Here is a 20,093-nt window from a genome sequence, read left to right on the forward strand (position 1 = left end):
AAGGAAAGTTATGACCAACCTAGATAGCATATTCAAAAGCAGAGACATTACTTTGCCAACAAAGGTCCATCTAGTCAAGGCCATGGTTTTTCCAGTGTTCATGTATGGATGTGAGAGTTGGACTGTGAAGAAGGCTGAGTGCCAAAGAATTGATGCTTTTGAACTGTGGTGTTGGAGAAAACTCTTGAGAGTCCCTTGGACTGCAAGAAGATCCAACCAGTCCATTCTGAAGGAGATCAGCCCTGGGATTTCTTTGGAGGGAATGATGCTGAAGCTGAAACTCCAGTACTTTGGCCACTTCATGCGAAGAGTTGACTCATTGGAAAAGACTCTGATGCCTGAAGGGATTGGGGGCAGGAGGAGAAGGGGACGACAGAGGATGAGATGGCTGGATGGCATCACTGACTCGATGGACGTGAGTCTGAGTGAAGTCCAGGAGTTGGTGATGGACAGGCAGTCCTGGCGTGCTGCGATTCATTGGGTCCCAAAGAGTCGGACATGACTGAGCAACTGAACTGAACTGAACTGTGGGCCTCTCCAGCTGCAGTGCACAGATGTCTGAGCATAGGCTCAGAGCTCACAGGCTCAGTAATTGCAATGTCCAGGCCCTTCAGCCAAGGAATGCTGCCCCAGCTGCCCAGCTGCTTGTGGGATTCCAGTTCTCTGACCTGGTATTGAACCCACATTCCCCACACTGGAAGGTGAACTCTCACCACGAACCACTAGAGAAATCTCCATCTTCCTTTTTTAAATTGAAGTATAGTTGATCTTGGAGAAGGAAATGGTAACCCATTCCAGTATTCTTACCTGGAGAATTCCAGGCAAGATTCTCCATGGACAGAAGAGCTTGGAGATCTACTGTCCATAGGGTTGCAAAGAGTCAGATATAACTAATGTGACTTAACACACACACACACAAATAGTTGATCTATAATATTGTATTAGTTACAGTTGTACAGCAAAGTGATTCAATATTTTTATAGATTATACTTCATTTAAAGTTATTATAAAATATTGGCTATATTCCTTATGTTCAATATGTCCTTATAGCTTATACATAGTTGTTTGTACTCAACAGTGAAAAGCTGAAAGTCTTTCCTCTAAATTCAATAACAAGACAAAGATGCCCACTCTCACTCCTTCTATTTAACATAGGTTTGAAAGTCCTGTCCACACCAATCAGACAAGAAAAGGAAATAAAAATACCCTAATTGGAAAAGAAGTGGTAAAAGTGTCACTATTTACAGATGACATGATACTCTATATAGAGAGCCCCAAAACTATTAGAAATTATACATGAATTAAGATTGAAGGATTTAAGGTTAATATACAGAAATCTGTTACATTTTTGTACACTAACAATATAGAGAAACTTTGAAAAAAAAATCATTTTTAAAGTCACATTAAAAAAAGACCTAGGAATAAAGCAAGGAGGTGAAAGACCTATACTTTGAAAATGATGAAATATTAATTAAGAAAATTGAAGATAATTCAAACAAATGGAAAGATACCCTCCCTATACTTGGGGATTGGAAGAATTAATATAATTAAAATGTTCATACTGCCCAAAGCAATCTACAAATTTAATGCAATCTCTGTCAAAATACTCATGATGTTTTTCACAGACCTAGAACAATAATCCTAAACTTTATATGGGATCATGAAAGACTCAGAATTAGTAAAACAATTCTGAGGAAAAAGAACAAAGTTGGAGGCATAACCTCTCCAGACTTCAGACTATACTAGAAAGTTACAGTAATCACAGTAGGATGGTATTGGCACAAAAACAGATACATAGATCAATGTAACAAAAAGCCTAGAAATAAACCCATGTACCTTTGGTAAATTAATCTGTGACAGAAGAGGCAAGAATATAAAATGGAGAAAAGACAATCTGTTCAATAAGTGGTGCTGGGAAAGCTGAACAGGCACACGTAAATCAATGACATTAGAACAGTCCATCACACTATATAAAAAATAAATTCAAAGTAGTTTGAAACATGTGTAATATCTTATATGAAACGAATCACCAGTCTAGGTTTGATGCACGATACTGGATGCTTAGGGCTGGTGCACTGGGACGACCCAGAGGGATGGTATGGGGAGGGAGGAGGGAGGACGGTTCAGGATGGGGAACACATGTATACCTGTGGTGGATTCATTTTGATATATGGCAAAACCAATACAATATTGTAAAGTTAAAAAATAAAATAAAATGTAAAAAAAGTTATTAAAAAAAAAAGTAGTTTAAAGACCTAAATATAAGGCATAAAATGGAGTAGGCAATGCAACCCACTCCAGTACTCTTGCCTGGAAAATCCCATGGATGAAGGAGCCTGGTAGGCTGTAGTCCATGGGATCGTGAAGAGTCAGACATGACTGAGTGACTTCACTTTCACTTTTCACTTTCATGCATTGGAGAAGAAAATGGCAACCCACTCCAGTGTTCTTGCCTAAAGAATCGCAGGGGCGGTGGATCCTGGTGGGCTGCTGTCTATGGGGTCGCACAGAGTCGGACACGACTAAAGCGACTTAGCAGCAGCATAAGGCATAAAACATAAAATTATAGAAGACAACATAGAATGCTCTTTCAAATAAATTATAACAATATTTTCTTGGAAAAAAAGTCTTTTTGAATGAAAATAATAGTGCTTTGATTTTAAAATATAGCTATACATGGGATTCAGTTCAGTTCAGTCCTGAATTCTGAATTCGTACACAATTCTGCTCAGTTATGTACGACTCTTTGCGACCCCATGGACTGCAGAAGGCCAGGCCTCCCTGTCCTTCACCAACTCCCAGGGTTTACCAAGCTCATGCTCATTGAGTTGGTGAGGCCATCCAATCATCTCATCCTCTGTCCTCCCCTTCTTCTCCTGCCTTCAATCTTTCCCAGCATTAGGGTCTTTTCAAATTAAGTAAGCTCTTTGCATCAGGTGGCCAAAGTATTAGAGTTTCAGCATCAATATCAGTCCTTCCAATGAACACTCAGGTCCAATCTCCCTTAGAATGGACTGGTTTGATCTCCTTGTAGTCCAAGGGACTCTCAAGAATCATCTCCAATACCACAGTTCAAAAGCATCAATTCTTCGGTGCTCAGCTTTCTTTATAGTCCAACTCTCACATCCATACCTGACTACTGGAAAAACCATAGCCTTGACTAGCCAGACCTTTGTTAGCAAAGTAATGTTTCTGCATTTTAATATGCTGTCTAGGTTGGTCATAACTTTTCTTCCAAGGAGTAAGTGTCTTTTAATCTCATGGCTGCAGTCACCATCTGCAGTGATTTTGGAACCCCCGAAAATAAAGTCAGACACTGTTTCCCCATCTATTTGCCACGAAGTGATGGGACCGGATGCCATAATCTTAGTTTTCTGAATGTTGAGCTTTAAGCCAACTTTTTCACTCTTCTCTTTAACTTTCATCAAGAGGCTCTTTAGTTCTTCTTTGCTTTCTGCCATAATGGTGATGTCATCTGCATATCTGAGGTTATTGATATTTCTCCCAGCAATCTTGATTCCAGCTTGTGCTTCTTCCAGCCCAGCGTTTCTCATGATGTACTCTGCGTGTAAGTTAAATAAGCAGGGTGACAATATACAGCCTTGACATGCTCCTTTTCCTATTTGGAACCAGTCTGTTGTTCCATGTCCAGTTCTAACTGTTGCTTCCTGACCTGCATACAGATTTCTCAAGCGGCAGGTCAGGTGGTCTGGTATTCCCATCTCTTTCAGAATCTCCCACAGTTTGTTGTGATCCACAAAAGGCTTTGGCATAGTCAATAAGCAGAAACAGAAGTTTTTTCTGGAACTCTCTTGCTTTTTCGATGATCCAGCGAATGTTGGCAGTTTGATCCCTGGCTCCTCTGCCTTTTCTAAAACCAGCTCGAACATCTGAAATTTCACGGTTCATGTACTGTTGAAGCCTGACTTGGAGAATTTTGAGCATTACTTTATTAGCATGTGAGATGAGTGCAATTGTGTGGTAGTTTGAGCATTCTTTGGCATTGCCTTTCTTAGGAATTGGAATGAAAACAGACCTTTTCCAACCCTGTGGCCACTGCTGAGTTTTCCAAATTTGCTGGCATATTGAGTGCAGCATTTTCACAGCATCATATTTTAGGATTTGAAATAGCTCAATTGGGATTTCATCACCTCCACTAGCTTTGTTTGTAGTGATGCTTTCTAGATAAATGTGACTACTAGGTGGCTAAAATAACCCTATTATTTTAAGTAACATAATGCTTCTTAGATTTAATGATCAAGACTGCTAGACTTTAACACATTCAGGACTCTAAATGTAAACACCAATATAGTAGTAACTTGATTCCAGCAGAGGAAATTCCTCTACGTGTTAAAATTAGGTAACAAAAGTTACTGGAATTATAATTCCTTCCAGAAGCACCTGCCAGTTGGCATCTGAGGCCATCTATAGCTATGAGAGTTTTTTAAAAGTTCACTAAAAGTAAGCTGTGTAAAAAGGTGGTGTTTTTCCTGTTCAGTAGATTCTAGTTTTTACAATGTTCTAAGTGAACAAGTTTTACTGAACATACTTTACATAAGAAAAACAATAAAATAATTCTATTGGATGCCCTTGGAGTATCACTAAAAAAGTCAGTTGATTTGCACCTGCAGTTAGCTTTGGTTATATTTCATTGCAGCCCTAATGAAATAACATTTCCTTACTAGTCATAGTTTATCTTTTAAAATATTTTTTCTTATTAAAAACTATACATATAAGCCTTATGAATCAGTAAACTAAAATGGACTGGATGGGCAAATTTAATTCAGATGACCATTATATCTACTACTGTGGGCAAAAATCCCTTAGAGGAATGGAGCAGTCCACATAGTCAACAAAAGAGTCTGAAATGCAGTACGTGGGTGCAAACTCAAAAACGACATAATGATCTCTGTTTATTTCCAAGGCAAAGAATTCAATATCACAGTAATCCAAGTCTATGACCCAACCAGTAATCCTGAAGAAGTTGAGGTTGAATGGTTCTATGAGGACCTATAAGACCTTCTAAAACTAACACCAAAAAGAGAAGTCCTTTTCATCATAGGGGACTGGAATGCAAAAGTAGGAAGTCAAGAAATACCTGGAGTAAAAGGCAAATTTGACCTTGGAGTACAAAACAAAGCAAGGCAAAGGCTACAAGAGTTTCGCCAAGAGAATGCACTGGTGCTGGGAGCCGGTGAGGCATTCCGCTCGTGACAAAGGTCATGAGGAAGGAGGCTCGGCATACGCAAAGGCGGGATCGAGCCTCAGGAGTCCGCCCGGATATTCTCGAGCATTTTCCCCCCAAAAAACCAGAGTCTGCCTACTTTATTGCTTTGTGCTCTCACCTCTGACTTTACTGGGGGCTGTCCCCTACCACCATCTCGCTCTCTCTGTCAAAGAGTTAACTTACAGCTCCAATTAATAAAGTTCCTGGAAAATTAGGAGTGTTTAAATCCAAACCCCTCAGATGGCTCTCTAACTCGCCTGACAAGATTACCCGGACTCCTGCAGCTATGCATACGATTGTTTACAGTCTCCCAGCCTCAAGAGGCACGGGAAGCTTAAGATATTCAAGTAGCTTAGAGCCTCTCAGAGTTAGAAACTGTCAGAATAAACTAGTAAAGGATTTCATTGATGAGCCAATGCTTGTTGCCAAGTTTTCACATTCCCTGAATTGTATCCTTGAATGTGTATTAATTAATATAGTTGGTATGTAGAAAAAATAAGTAGTGGCCTTGGTGTTAGTAACTTTAGACCCTTAAGGTAATAAATTCTTTCCTTTGTTGTAAACCCATTACACATCCGCCCTATAGGAATGCAATTTTATCTTTGGAAGATGGCGCCAAACCTTAAAATAATTACTCTTAGAGAAAATAAGTCTTTGTTGATAAGTCCTTGTCAAGAGTCATAAAATGTTAGTAGGCCTTCTGGCCAGAAGATGATGTAAATCACCTAAACCATTTGTATACGATAAATTTGCAGGAAAGAAACCCTGGTTTTTGATAAGAATCAAAGACTGCTGACTTTGCATCCCCTATTATCCTCTATGTGTAACTTAGGGTATAAAAGCCCCTGTTAAAAATAAAGCTACGGGCCTTGCTCACCAATGCTTGGTCTCCCCATGTCATTCTTTCCTTTAACTTCCGGCTGAAGTCTCCATCTGGAGCGTGGATATCCTCTGCGACCACTTATTTGCCTGGGCTTCTAAGACCCACTTGAGAAGGTGTCTAAGGTGGGGCACCTTCCGCTATTCGAGAGGGCGCCTGCGGCCTCCGTGGTCAGAGCTAACCTGGTGTCACGGGTTATATTGATTTTCCGCGTAAACCAAGCTACTCAGCCTCTTTTCTCCACTGAATTTTCCTACTGAGCTATCTTCATTCTATTACTCTTTATATCTCTAATTACCATTTGAATAGGTCGCCGACGCCATCTCCCCTTTGAATACCCTGGATCAGCCGGGGCTGGTCCTCGGCACACTGGTCATAGCAAACACCCTCCTCCAACAACACAAGAGAAAACTCTACACATGAACATCACCAGATAGTCAAAACAAAAATCAGATTGATTATATTCTTTGCAGCTAAAGATGAAGAAGCTTTATACAATCAGCAAAAACAAGACTGGGAGCTGACTGTGGCTCAGATCATGAAGTCCTTATTGACAAATTCAGACTTAAATTGGAGAAAGCAGGGAAAACCACTAGACCATTCACGTATGACCTAAATCAAATCCTTTATGTTTATACAGTGGAAGTGACAAATAGATTCAAGGAATTAGATCTGATAGACAGAGTGCCTGAAGAACTATGGATGGAGGTTCATGACATTGTATCGGAGGCGGTAATCAAGATCATCCCCAAGACAAAGAAATGCAAAAAGGCAAAAAGTTTGTCTGGGGAGGCCTTACAAATAGCTGAGAAAAGAAGAGAAGTGAAAGGCAAAGGAGAAAAGGAAAGATATACCCATTTGAATGCATAGTTCCAAAGAACAGCAAGGAGAGATAAGAAAGCCTTCCTTAGTGATCAATGCAAAGAAATAAGGGAAAAGAATAGAATGGGAAAGACTAGAGATCTCTTCAAGAAAATTAGAGATACAAAGGGAACATTTCATGCGAAGATGGGCACAAGAAAGGACAGAAATGGTGTGGACCTAACAGAAGCAGAAGATACTAAGAAGAGGTGGCAAGAATACACAGAAGAACTATACAAAAAATATCTTCATGACCCAGATCACCACGATGGTGTGATCATTCACCTGGAGCCAGACATCCTGGAATGCTAAGTCAAATGGGCCTTAGGAAGGATCACTGTGATCAAAGCACGTGGAGGTGATGGAATTCCAGTTGAGCTCTTTAAATCCTAAAAGATCGTGCTCCGAAATTGACACACTCAGTATGCCAGCAAATTTGGAAAACTCAGGAGTGGCCACAGGACTGGAAAAGGTCAGTTTTCATTCCAATCCCAAAGAAAGGCAATGCCAAAGAATGTTCAAATTGCCCCACAATTGCACTCATCTCACACACTAGTAAAGTAATGCTCAAAATTCTCCAAGCCAGGCTTCAACAGTAAGTGAACTGTGAATTTCCAGATGTTCAAGCTGGACTGAGAAAAGACAGAGGAACCAGATCGTGGCATCTAGTGTCATCACTTTATGGCAAATAAATGGAGAAAAAGTGGAAATGGTGTTTGATTTTATTTTTCTGGACTCCAGAATCACTGAGGACGGTGACTGCAGCCATGAAATTAAAAGACATTTGCTCCTTGGAAGGAAAGCTACAAGAAACCTAGACAGCATATTAAAAAGCAAAGACATTACTTTGCTGCCAAAGTTCATTTAGTGAAAGCTATGATTTTTTCCGGTATTCTTGTAGGAATGTGAGAGTTGGACCATAAAGAAGGCTGAGAGCCAAAGAATTGATGCTTTCAGATTGTGGTGCTGGAGAAAACTCTAGAGAGTCCCTTGGACAGTGAGGAGATCAATCCTGTCAATCCTAAAAGAAATCAACCCTGAATATTCCTTGGATGGAGTGATGTTGAAGCTGAAGCTCCAATACTTTGGTCACCTCATATGAAGAACTGACTCATTGGGAAATACTTGGATGCTAGGAAAGATTGAGGGCAAGAGGAGAAGAGGGCAACAGAGGGTGAGATGTTTGGATAGCATTACTGACTCAATGGACATGGGTTTGAGCAAATTCTTGGAGATCGTGAAGGACAGCAAAGTCCAGCATACTGCAGTCCATGGGGTCTCAAAGAATGGGATGCAATTTAGTGACTGAACAACAAGAAACAATTATGATAACAAGTCTCTATGTGTTAAGTGAATTTTAATAAAAATAAGATCAGACTTTTCCTTTGCCATGTGTTAACCAATTACAAAGTGAGTACAGAATCATTAAAAACATAGTCCTTTTTTAAAGTTATATTCTGATAGAAAACAACATGATCAACAAACTTCAACCCTGTTCTGTCGTTTTCTTTCCTTTTAGAGGTTCTGCTTAAAACCTGATAACAGGGACATCAGAAGCATAGAAGGCCACTTTAAGGTCCCCTGGGTGCCTAGGTCCACTTGAGTCCTCCAGAGGGCAGGGTAGTACATCTGCTTGACTGAAACATTAAAGGAGAAAATGAATTTTAGTTAATTTACTGTTTATTTTGTGCTGAAGTTGTACTTGTGAAGAAGAAAATGGATGTCTGGTGAGTGATGATCTCAACCCCCTTATCAGGACTAAATCCTGCATGTGACTGATATCCAAACACCTGGGGCATTACAGGAGTGGAAGGGTAGAAAGGACATCTAGGTGAATAAATACTCCATGGAACATGGGCTGATATTCTAGTGTCATTGGAGAAGGTCAGTCTAACTCACTGGCCAGGAGCAGTCCCAAATGTGAGGCTCTTGATGACCTTCTGAAAATGACCAATAATTTCATACATTGAGTCTGAACAAAATCTGTAGGAGATATATTTCACCTATAATAGAAACTCTTTTAAACAGTTTATACTTTAAAAAGTCACTAGGGGGACTTCCTTGGCAGTCCAGTGTTTAAGATTCTGCACTTTGAATGCAGGGATGCAGGTTTGAGCCCTGTTTGGGGAACTAAGATGTCAAACACCATATGGCATGGTGGAAAAGTCACCAGATTAACAGACATTCTCTGCTCCTTTGGTGAGATGCACTGAGTTTTGACCTAACAAACACTTGAGCCAGTGCTCTGCTCTTTGTTATACGTGTGCTCCCCTGTTTCCCCTGACTGAGTTGGTTGTTTGCTGAGTCACTTAATGATTATTCCCAGTTTATTCAGTTGCACTTTCTATTGCAATTGTGTAATTTAGTAAAATATTCTATAAGTGGCTAAAATCATTTGATTTGAGTGTGAAAGAGTTGTATTTTTGTGACAACCAAATGTATGCTTTGGAAAATCTAAAAAAAGTGAAATTGCTGAAGAATAGAAGACTTTGGTTCAACCAAGCATGAATGAGACAATTGTAAAAGACTGGAGGGGGGTAAAATCCTGAAAATGGTGGATTACTCAACGTACTTAAAAGTATGTTTAGATTTTTGTTCCACTTTCAAGATATCAAAACTGATGCTATCAAAACTGATGCTACCATAGGTGACGCATTTTGGATCTGCTTCATGTGAGAATGATGATTAGTTTTCTAATCGATAGGCTTTTATTAAAAGACCTTGACCTGACTTTAAAATATGGATGAATGTATATTTTTTTGTTTTAGGTTAAAATAAAATGTTTGAGGTTAAATATTCTTTTCTTTATGATTCTTGGCTTTAAACTAATTTTTAAAATTAATCAATCAACTATTGGCCAATTAGAAGTCCACAGAAAGCCATCCTTTGCACATCCTCCTGTCTAAACCAGAGAGGGTCATGGTGCTCCTTTTGGATTTATCCAATGAGGTATTTCACTGGACCACATAGTGGTTGTGCAGGAAGAGTTGAGACTGTGTGATCTTGACTTTCTATTCCCAACATGGCAATTGGAATAGTAGGAACCTTCTCCAGGGTAACTCAGTGTTCTGAAAGCTTTGGAAACATATGGCAGAATCACCAGTGGTTTTCTAATTCTCCATTATACATAATCCCAAACTTTACAGAACCCACAATAAACACAAACATGAGAGCTGCCCTTCAGCAAAGAAAAGGTAACATTCATGTTTGCTGGAGTGAAGGGAAATGTTTTGACTCCCCGCCCCCCGATGATTCAGGTTTTAAACTGACACTGTAACTTTAAATACAGCATTTTTCCAGGAGAAAATTTCCCATACTATACAAGTATGTTTAAATGGGTCATGACCAGAGGGAAGAGGCAGAGGTAATTCTGCAATATTGTAAAAATAAAATAAAAATTTAAACGTGGAATAGTCATGTTGTATATCATTATGCTTATTAAGGCAGTTTGAGAAATATTAGCCAGCCAAAAAGTGATTGACTTGTAATAAATACAATTTGAATGACTAACTTCACTATTGCTTTTGGAAACATAGTCGTTACAGTTGGAACCATGATTGTTAGAGCTGACTTCAGATACTTTAACCCTACATTTCCCTATCATTCTCTTTCTTGCTGTGTGCAGATACTGAAAAAATTAGATATACTTAAGAAGAGGAGATTAATAGGCACTTAGAAGGGAAAGGAGTTCCTCCTTTAATAACTTTTATGTAAAAGTAGCACTAACAAAATAAAAGCAATATTTGATCATCTACAATAAGTTATTGCCAAAATAATGAATAACCTGGTAGTTTTTCCTTTTTTTCCCTAGTGCTGATAAAGAGAGAGAACTTATTTCAAAGGACACCAACATTCATTCAGTATTCACAACAGGTGCCTCCAGACAGTAAGGAAGATAGTTTCTAACCAGCCAGATTCTTGAGCCTGGTCTGAGAGGATAAAAAATTTCATCAATCACTGTGGGGTATATTTGTAGCTTTAATTATTTTGTTTTTCACCTCTCAAGAGAAATGTTTCTCACAAAAGTGCAAAAATGTTAATAGAACAGCATTTACTTTTATTGTTTCACTGGAGATAAATTCAAAGTGTCCAACCAACTACTTATTGTAATCCTTTAAAATCAACCACCAGTGAATAGCACTCACTTTATATCCTTATCCCAAATGACTTAATGTCTGCTTGGGTTTGCTGTTTGAGCCTGACAGAAAATAAATTTTAAGAATAAGAAAGTATTTATGAAAACATTTTTTTTACCCTATATTTTTTCAAGTAAACTTAGTGTTCATTCTCTGCCCCCCTCACAAGAATACTATGCAAAGTAGTCAAATTTTAATTAATTGTTCAAGCCTTGAAGTTTAGATAATATTTTCTGATTGCTAAAGTACAGCATTTTAAGGTACAAATGTCAACATAATCCAATCAAAGATGATAATAAGTGAACCTAAGTCATCGTGGGGCAGAGTTTGAACCCCAAAATGAATACATTTTTTTAAAGAAGCAGTAAAGAGTAGTGTTGAGGAATGTTGTCAATTTCCTTCACATTTTGAAATGATTTTCCCAGGAGAGGAGATGAAGATACTGGAGCAGGGGAACACTGAACTCCCTCCCCCGACATGCACATCAAAATCACATCTACATGTGGAGCAGTTCTCACTGAAAACAAGCTGAAGACTGGCAGAAAGACTCTTGCACAACCAAAGCTGTAAAGAAAGATCTACACAGAGTTGGTAGGAAGGGAGGAGAAGTGATCAGGTTGAGAACTGCCAGTAGAGGAGGCAGATTACATGGGTTTAGAGATCCTTCCTGGGGAATGAGAGGTTCATATTGGGCACCCTAGTCCTGGGTTCTGACTCTGGAAGATGAATCCTTTTATGTAGCTTATACCAGTGGGACTAACAGGAGGGCTGAAGAAACTAACTTCACTTGTGAAGAGCACACACACTTACTCCTGGGAACTGCATGGAGGAAGCAGATTGAAACTGCCAGAGGCTCTGGCCAGTTATCCCTGACAGTTCCAGTGCACACCCCAGCCCTCTGCTGCTATCATAGCCTGCTCTGGCTATTTGTGCTCCAACTCCTCACTAGGGTGTTGCTGAGGGAAGTACTACTGCTAGTGATGATGGAGCTTGTTTGGACCTGGTGCTGCATCTGAAGGAAGTGAGGGCAGCCACTGTTTGGCACTCTTAGAATTGGAAGTGAGAAGCTGTCTTGAGTTCTGAACTCTGTCTTGAGTTCCTTGTGCCAGGACTGCCCAGCACCTGCTCAGGTAGGAGGGGTAGAGCACACACTTGGAGGAAGTAAAACCAGCTTCGACTCAACCCTCAGGGCTTCTGCCTCAGCACCTTGGGACCCACCCATACCTCTGATAGGATGGTGATGGCCACTGAGCTTGGAGGAGCCCTGTTTCACACCTGGGTCTGACCCCTGAATCTCTAGCTACATCTCCCATCAAGGTGACAGGGGATTCCCCAGCTACCCAGGGGAAGATGTGACCATATTCATTTCAGATCTAGTTCCCTCAACAAAGCCACAAGGGATATGCAGACTGCATAGGGATGCTCACACACAAAGACTCCGCTTCAAGATCAGGATAGGTAACTGTTTTACATTTCATAGAGACAGAAAAAAATTAAACAAACTGAAAAGACAGAGGAATATGTTTCTAATGAAAGAACAAGAACTGCCCTCTCCCCTACCCCAGGAAGAACACCTAAAGAAACAGAGATAATAATTTACCAGATAAAGAATTTAGAGCATTAGTAATAAGAATGCTAATTGAACTTGGGCAAAGAATAGAGGAACACAGAATTTTAGCAAGGAACTAGAAGATATTTTTTAAAAAAAGATTAGTCAAGAGCTGAAGAATGCAATAAATGAAATGAAAAATACACTAGAAGGAATTAATAGCAAACCAGGTGATACATAAGAATGCATGTGTGATCTAGACAATGAAATAATGGAAATCACCCAATCAAAACAGCAAAAAGAAAAAACAAATAAAAATGGAGCTAAGGAACCTCTAGGACATCAAGGGTACTAACATTTGTATTATAGGAGTTCCAGGAAGAAAAGAAAGAGAAAAGGGTCAGAAATGCATTTGATGAAATTATGGCTGAAAACTTATTGATCCTGAAGAAGGAAACGGTTTTCCAGGTACAGGAAGTACAGATTTCCAAAGAAGATGAACACAGAAAACAACAAAATTCTGTAAAACAATTATCCCTCAATTAAAAAATAAATAAAACAAAAAAAAGAAAATGAACACAAAGAGATCCATATCAAGATGTATCATAATTAAAATGATGAAAGTTAAGGATAAAGGGAGAATTCTAAAGGCAGCAGGAGAAAAACAGTTATGTATGAGGGAACCCACATAAAGCTAACAGTTTTTTTCTGCAGAAACTTTGTAGGCCAGTAGGGAGTGTAATGATATGTTTAAAGTGATGAAAGGGAAAACTCCACAACCTAGGATAGTCTACTCAGTAACGTTACCATTCAGAATGGGAGCAGAGATAGAGAACTTTTCAGATAAGCAAAAGCTAAGAGTTCATCAAAACTAAACTGACCTAACAAGAAATACTAAAGGGTCTTCTCTAAGTAGAAAAGAAAAGGCTACAACAAGAAGTAAGAATTTATAGTAAATGAAAAATTCCACTAGTATAGGCAAATATATAGTAAATATTGTGGATCAATCACTTAAATAAGCTACTATGAAGATCAAAAACCAAAAATTGTAAAATAAGTCATAATTACAATAAACAGTTAAGGGATAAACATGATGTAAAATATGACATCAAAACCACAAAATGTGGGAGAGAGGAGTAAAAAAAAGTAGATCTTATGGAATGTGTTTAAACTTAAAAGACTATCAGTTTTTTTTTTTTTTTTTTCTTTCTAATGGTCAGGACATTCAGCCTGTGAATTCTATGGGATACTTAGTGAATTTTTGGATATATATAAGCATCTATAAACATGCTTACATAGCAAATAATGAAGAAGGCAGGTGTGCACATCTGAACAAACATGTTGCCTGCATATGAATAAAATACCCTTAGCGTGTAATCATAAGGGTTTGTATGTGCCAGAGACACACCTGAATCCTGGGCACAGCTGGGTCATCTCACCTGAGGTATCTCCTGGAGCATAGCAGGGGCCATCAGACAACCTGAGGGCACATTGCACAACCAGGGAATCGTGCAGCTCTCAATGATCAGACCATTCTGGCTTTCCTAATTTAGGGTGTGGTGGGCAGAAGATGAGGTGCCACTGGGGCTGCTCTCTTGCAAAGCTAGATGCTGCAGAGAACAATGACAGGCACTCATCCTGCCAGGGAAGCCAGTATTAGGCAAGGCCTTTCCTCCTTTCTTTCTGGGCTTCCCTGATAGCTCAGTTGGTAAAGAATCTGCCTGCAATGCAGGAGACCTCAGTTCAATCCCTGGGTAGGGAAGATCCGCTGGAGAAGGGAAAGGCTATCCACTCTAGTATTGGATAGGGTACCCACTCTAGTATTCCCTTGTGGCTCAGCTGGTAAAGAATCTGCCTGCAATGTGGGAGACCTGGGATTGATCCCTGGGTTGGAAAGATCCCCTGGAGAAGGGAAAGGCTACCCACTCCAGTATTCTGCCATGGAGAAGTCCATGGACTACAGTCTATGGCATCCGAAAGAGTCGGACATGACTGAGTGACTTTTTTTTTCTATTTCTTCATTTCTATCCACCTACAGTGATCAAATTTCATCACGGAAATTTAATGAAACAGCCCAAGTTGACCTTTGTGAGCATGATAAAGAACCAAAGGAAGAAAAGTTTAGTGGTTTTCATAAAAGGAGAATAATCTATAACCATGACCTCCTCTACAAAGCATGAGATGAAGTACACTGTGTGGTGTCCCTTTATTATCTTCTTCTTCCTTTTATTCTTTCCCACCAACCTCACTTCTTTCAATGTGGGAAATGCAGATGGCTTGTGTGCAAGACTTTCTCCCGTCCCTTCCCAGCCTGCAAAGTCACTTTTTCTCTATTTCTCTGCACAGTGCTCGTAGGTGCCTGTTGGAAGAAAGACACACTCCAGACCTAGATGTGTACATGGGAACTTGGAAAGCTCCTGATACCAGGTTGTGGTGAAGGCAAGTGTAGTATTTATAGCAGATACCAAACAAGTAATTCCAGTGGATACTGCTCAGAAGAGCCAAAAACCCTGTTTTGTTGTTATTCAGTTGTTAAGCCGTCTCTGACTCTTTGCTAACCCCTTGGACTGCAGTGTGCCAAGCTTCCATGTCTTTCACTATCTCCTGGAGTTTGCTCAAACTCATGTCCATTGAGTCAGTGATGCCATCCAACCATCTCATCCTCTGTTGTTCCCTTCTCCTTTTGCCCTCAATCTTTCCCAGTATCAGGATCTTTTCCAATGAATCGGCTCTTCTCATCAGGTGGTCAAAGTATTGGAGCTCCAGCTTCAGCATTAGTCCTTCCACTGAATATTCAGGGTTGATTTCCTTTAATATTGACTGGTTTGATCTCCTTGCTGTCCAAGGGACTCTAAGAGTCTTCTCTAGCATCATAGTTTGAAAGCATCAATTCTTTGGTGCTCAGCCTTCTATATGGTCCAACTCTCACATCCATACATGACTACTGGAAAACACCACAGTTTTGACTAGATGGACGGACCTTTGTTGGCACCTAGTGCTGGGCTTTCCTTCACTGCAATAAATGCTGGGCTTTCCTTCACTGCAATCCAGTGTCAGATCGACTTTACTGTACTCAGGTGAGCAGACACAGTACAGTTCTATAACTGAATGTTTTAAACAGAGAAGTGAGACCAACAGTTTAACATTTTAGGATGATTTCTTTGGGAGTTGTTTAGTAGAGAGGAGAGGGAAGTCTCAGAGCCAGAATCATAGCAGTGGGTGCAGAGACAAGTGGAAGGATGCAGGAAATATTCAGGAAGAAGAAATGGCAAGATTTGATAATAGATGATTCCTTAGAGAAAAACTCTGTATGCTCAGTCAGCTCTCTCCTTTTCCCCTCCATATCTTCCTCCCTTCTTTTCTTCCCTTCTCGTTTTTAAAAATACAACTTCCAGGGGCCTAGAAGAGCATTACTGCATCTCTCAAAGTCCTTAATTTTCACCTAAGAACTATTTTTTAGAAGGATTACTCTCCACTAATTGGTATTGTTATTTATTCCTACCTTTTGTGGCATTGATAGAATATTGTTCTTTGCTTTGGTTTTCATGTATGAAAGACACAATAGAAAAATGAACACTATTGTTTTTAAGTTCATATTTGTTAATACTAAGACATATAGTACTTTAAGAAGAAAATAAGGTTTTCGTCTTCTTAACTTCTTTTTTCACCTCATTCCATTTGGAAACTTGAATTGTTAGTTTACATTATAGTCTTCAAGCAAAAACACAGAAGTTAATACTGCAGTTTTTGAATTCTGAAAATGATTTTGGTGATTTTTTTTCTCTAAAGGGTCATATCAATATTTATGTTTTGTTATTTCTTATTAAACTTATGTTTGGAATTTAAAGTTCGCAACATAGTGAATTTAAAATAAAAATAGTTAGGATTAGGTTTTTCATTTAAAATTTTATTTAAATTTTTTTAGACTTTACAATAGAATAAGAATAGCAGCTAGCATTCATGAAGAGCTACTATGTGCCAGATGTTCCAAAAACTTTACATATATTAATTCCTTTAATCATTATAACCTTATTAAGCCAAATTATACATGGGAAACTAATGAACAGTAAGGCTGAGTAACTTGCCCAAGGTCACACAGCTAATAGGTGGCAAAGTTAGGATTTCAAACAAAGTATTTTGGTTCAGTCCCTGCTTCCTCACTTAACTAACGGAATAGCCATGGTAGGGGAAGGGGGAATTAAAAAGATGGGCTGAGATCTCTTTGGGGTAAGATTGCCTGGACCTCTTGTTGATTATATTGGAGATGAGTGATCAAGTAAGAAGTTGGAAAGGGCCTGAGGAAGAAATGACTGATGATAGCCTAGTTTCTGGACAACTGTAATTTCTCCAAGATAATGTTTCACTTAATATTTGTAGTGGATTTAATGACAGCCTTCCAAAAGATATGTCTACCCAGAAACTGTGAATATGATCTTATTTGGAAAAAAGAGTCTTGGTAGATGTAATTAAGTTATCTTGAAGTGAGATCATCCAGGATTATCCAGTGTGTGTGTACTCAATCCTGTCTTACTCTTTGTGACTCCATGGAGCCTGCCAGGCTCCTCTATCCATGGAATTTTCCAGCCAAGAATACTGGAGCGGGTTGCCATTTCCTACTCTAGGGGATCTTCCCGACCCAGGGGTCAAACCTGTGTTTTATGTCTCCTGCATTGGCAGGTGGATTCTTTACCACTGTGCCACCTGGGAAGCCCATTACCCAAGTGAGTCCTAGTTCAATGAGAAGTGTCCTTGTAAGAAAAAGAGGAGACACAGAGGAGAAGGCCATGTGAAGGTGAAGGCCAGTTTGGAGTTACGTAGTTTCAAACCATGGACAGAGGATCCTGGCGGGCTACGGTCCATAGGGGTGTTGCAAAGAGTCAGAGGTGACTGAAGTGACTTAGCATAGCACAGCACATAGCTAAAGACCAAGGAACTCCAATGATTGTCAGCAGCTGCCAGAAGATAGCAGAAAGGTGTGAAATGAAAGGCCCCTCAGAGCTTCCAGAAGAAATCAAACCTGCTCCTGCTTCATTTCAGATTTCTGGCCTCCAGAATTGTGACAGAAAAAAATTGTGGTTTAATCACTTCCAGAGATGGATGGAATTACTCAGTCCCAGGAAAGCACTGTTTTTCTATTGGATTCTACTGTAAGCTCCTTCTGTAACATTTTCCTTTACTATATTCTTGTCTTCTATTATATGATGAACAAAAAGAAAATAAAATGAGATAAATGAAAAACATTCCACAAACCTGCAAATTCCAAGATTGCTTCTCTCTCCAGAGTTGGGTTTCTGTGTTTGCTTTCTTGTTGCCCTAGGTTAGTAGTTCTAAGGGTTTTAGTTGAAATATGCAGTTATTGATTTTTTTTTCCCACAAGGAAACATAAAGATCATAATTTATTTTGGTAAATACAAAATTGTTATAATAATCACAGCAAGTTAAGATTATAGTTAATGCCTTTCTTTTAATTTAGAATCTTCATTCCTTTTTCTAACTCACAACACTGTAGAACTATAAGAGTGATAGAAAAGCAAATTCTGTCAGTTGTATCTCAAGTTTTAAAAATATTAGACTATTCTTTTAACATTACTAGACAGTAGAGCAGGAGGACATCTCTAAGGAAGTAAACATAAGTTAAAAAAATTTTAAAAAATAGTGTTAAACTGGAAGTTGAAAGAGATAGTTTGTTTTTCTCTAAATTCTGGGCCCTCCTTTGACTTGACTCTTAGTTTTGACAATGACTATACTTACAAGATGGAGAAGGCAATGGCACCCCACTCCAGTACTCTTGCCTGGGAAATCCCATGGAAGGAGGAGCCTGGTAGGCTGCAGTCCATGGGGTCGCTAACAGTCGGACAGGACTGAACGACTTGACTTTCACTTTTCACTTTCATGCATTGGAGAAGGAAATGGCAACCCACTTCACTGTTCTTGCCTGGAGAATCCCAGGGACGGGGGAGCCTGGTGGGCTGCTGTCTATGGGGTCGCACAGAGTTGGACATGACTGAAGTGACTTAGAAGCTTAGCAGCATACATACAAGAGATAGTTCTTACAAAATTGTTATCATTGTGTTGTGTTTGTAGTCAGTCTTGTCTGACTCTTTGCGACCCCATGCACTGCCAGGTTCCTCTGTCCATGGAATTCTCCAGGCAAGAATACTGGAGTGGGGTGCCATTTCCTTCTCCAGGGGATCTTCCCAACTCAGGGATCAAACCCACATCTCCTGCAATTCCTGCATTGGCAGGTGGAATCTTTACCACTGTGCTATCTGAGAAGCTCTTCAAGATCTGGGCTAAACACATTCCATGGATTCATTTGTTTAATTCTATCAATGTCCCTGTCAGGTGGGTGGTATTATTATCATCTCATTTTAAAGATGAAGAATCTGAAGCACAGGGTAGTAAAGTTTTCTTTTTTTCCCAAGTCACAAAACTAGGAAGTAGCTGAGTAAGAATTTGAACAAAGCATCAGGCTTTTAGACATTCAGTCAGTCAATCAGTTCAGTCACTCAGTTGTGTCCAACTCTTTGTGACCCCATGGACTGCAGCACACCAGGCTTCCCTGTCCATCACCAACTCCCAAAGTCTACCCAAACCCATGTCCATTGAGTTGGTGATGCCATCCAACCATCTCATCCTCTGTCGTCCCCTTCTCCTCCTGTCCTCAATCTTTCCCAGCATCAGGGCCTTTTCAAATGAGTCAGCTCTTCACATCAGGTCGGAGAAGGCGATGGCATCCCACTCCAGTACTCTTGCCTGGAAAATCCCATGGATGGAGGAGCCTAGTGGGCTGCAGTCCATGGGGTCATGAAGAATCGGACATGACTGAATGATTTCACTTTGACTTTTCACTTTCATGCACCGGAGAAGGAAATGGCAGCCCACTCCAGTGTTCTTGCCTGGACAATCCCAGGGATGGTGGGCTGCCATCTGTGGGGTCGCACAGAGTCGGACACGACTGAAGTGACTTAGCAGCAGCAGCAGCAGCTTTGCATCAGGTGGCCAAAATATTGGAGTTTCAGCTTCAGCATCAGTCCTTCCAATGAACATCCAGGACTGATCTCCTTTAGGATGGACTGGTTGGATCTCCTTGCAGTCCAAGGGACTCTCAAGGATCATCTCCAATACCACAGTTCAAAAACATCAATTCTTCGGTGCTCAGCTTTCTTTATAGTCCAACTGTCACATCCATACATGACTAATGGAAAAACCATAGCCTTGACTAGATGGACCTTTGTTGACAAAGTAATGTCTCTGCTTTTTAATATGCTGTCTAGGTTGGTCAAAACTTTCCTTCCAAGGAGTAAGCGTCTTCTAATTTCATGGCTGCAATCACCATCTGCAGTGATTTTAGAGCCCCCCAAAATAAAGTCAGACACTGTTTCCACTGTTTCTCCATCTATTTGTCATGAAGCGATGGAACTGGATATATTCTGTCAA

The sequence above is a fragment of the Bison bison genome, unplaced genomic scaffold (assembly GCF_000754665.1).
Source record: "Bison bison bison isolate TAMUID 2011002044 unplaced genomic scaffold, Bison_UMD1.0 scf7180017864468, whole genome shotgun sequence".
Taxonomy (NCBI): domain Eukaryota; kingdom Metazoa; phylum Chordata; class Mammalia; order Artiodactyla; family Bovidae; genus Bison; species Bison bison.